The following is a 2,585-nucleotide window of genomic DNA, read 5'->3' on the forward strand; positions in this document are numbered from 1 at the left end:
GGGTCTTCTACTATAGCATCGAGCCAACCAAAGCCTTTTGAGTGGATTTGGTAGATGGAAACTGAAAGAAGCCGGTCGTGTATATATATATATATATATATATATGTATATATGTGTGTGTGTTTGTGTTTGTCCCCCACCATCACTTGACAACCGATGTTGGTGTGTTTACGTCCCCGTAACTTAGCGGTTCGGCAAAAGAGACCAATAAAATAAGATCCAGGCTTACAAAGAATAAGTCCTGGGGTCGATTTTCTCGACTAAAGGCGGTGCTCTAGCATCGCCGCACTCAAATGAATGAAACAAGAAGAAAAGAATAAGTGGAGGGTGTACATATATGCGCGTGTGCATGAGTGTGAGAGTGTGTATGCGTGTTGCGTGTGTGTGTGTGTGTGTGTGTGTGTGTGCACGCGCGCTTGCATGTGTGCGCTTTTGTGCGTATGGGCATACTCGCATATGCAAGAGGCGACGCATTCATATGGAAGATGCTTCATATAGCTATATATATATATAGTTGTATATATATTATATATATATATATATATATATATATATATATATACATGTATATTTATATACATATATATTTATGAACATTTATATATATACATACACGCATATATACACAAATATATATAAATACAGAAAAACGTATAATTATACATGTATATGCGTGTGTATGTATACATACATACATAGACACATACATATATTCGTGCATGCATACATATACGTAGTATCTTCCGCGGTGAACGGGGACAATGTGCATCTCCTCTGTAGCTATCCTATTAAGTACAATTTATCTGTCACCTGAAATTGGTATAAAAATGGCGTACTAATTCTAAATTGTCTTGCTAAACATAACGATTGCTGGTCATTGAAATGACAGCCCAATTTTCCTTAATCAACCAGCTTAAAGAATCATATTTGTTCCTGTGTTTGTTTGTTTATTGGGTTAGCTTGCGCCTGCCGTCTCCAACGAAATATATTTGCAGTAACATCAGATGGGATCAGATTCGATGCGATTAGCAAAAATCTAATAAAAAGATTAACTTTATTACAAGACTGGAAGTCATCGTCGTAACTCCTCATCACTATCAGAAACTACAGGAGAAAAGGAGCTTTGCTCTTCATCATTTTAAATTCTTCTTCTTCTTCTTCTTCTTCTTCTTCTTCTTCTTCTTCTTCTTCTTCTCCTCCGCCTCCGCCTCCCCCTTCTTCACCTCCACCTTCTTCTTCTCCTCCTCCGCCTCCCCTTCTTCTTCACCTCCCCCTTCTTCTTCTCCTCCACCTTCTTCTTCTACGCTTCCTCCTCCTCCTCCTCCTTCTTCTACTTCCCCTCCTCCTTCTTCTTCTTCCCCTCCTTCTCCTCCTTCTCTAATATCATCATCGTCGCCGTCGTCATCTTCATCTCCTCCTTCAAGTGCTACTGCCACCAACATTCCACTACCACTATCGCTACTACTACTACTACTACTACTACTACTACTACTACTACTACTACTACTACTACTACTCTGTTACTACTAATTCTTTATAAACTACTACTATTATAACTGTCACTACAACTCTTACTTCAAATGTCTTTTACTTCAACTACTACTACCACTACTACTACTACTACTACTACTACTACTACTACTACTACTACTACTATTGTACAACTTTCTTCTCCCGTTCCTCTCTTCTCGTCTCCAATTTCAAGTGTTTTTCCTTGTCTTTTTCGAGACTTCTCCGTTTTTCTCACCACCCCACCATCTTCATCCATTTACTTACCTTCCTCACCCTACTACCTCTTCTTTCCTTCTTTTTCTTCCATGGTTTCTTATTTTTCTCGTCTTACTTCGAATTCTACTTCTCGTTTTCATTCGTCTCCCTCTTTCTGCCCTTCAGTTTTTTTCTGCCTCCTCCTCTTTTTCCTTCCTCGCCATCATCATCATCCTTATCATCATCATCATCATCATCATCATCATCATCGTTAACTTCAAATTCCTTCTTTTCCTTCTCCCTATCTTTTTCTCCACTTCCACATATACTTCATTCCCCATCAGGTTAACTTACTGGCTGTCAATGATTATACTCTAGACATCTCAGGTAAGATAATAATAATAATAATAATAATAATAATAATAATAATAATAATAATAATAATAATAATAATAATAATAATAATAATAATAATAATAATAATGAAGGAATTTTATAAATTAAGTAAATAGAAGTACCTGAAAATTGAAACAGAAAAGATGTGACATCTTAAAGCAAAAAACTGTTCTTGTTATTGTGGATACCCTATGTATGAGGAGAACGGGATGTTAGAAACTTCTAGGCAACATCTCGGAGAACCATGTCTCAGAAAAATCCACAAGATTGTGCTGACAAGTGCTCCCCGCATCCTTAGAAAAACCCTATCAATTTAAATGTCTGTGTTGAATTAATTGATGATGCTTCGCCGCTGCCCCTGCCATTTGCCTCTCCGAGCTTTCAGTCATACTATAACATCCCTTATCCTTCAATCGCCTTAGGGTGCTGTGTGGTCTCTGTAAGAGATTGTAACAAACATGCAGATTAAAAGTAAATAAAAA

This window comes from Octopus bimaculoides, chromosome 13 (genome assembly GCF_046866305.1).
Source record: "Octopus bimaculoides isolate indiv1 chromosome 13, ASM4686630v1, whole genome shotgun sequence".
NCBI classification, from domain to species: Eukaryota; Metazoa; Mollusca; class Cephalopoda; order Octopoda; family Octopodidae; genus Octopus; species Octopus bimaculoides.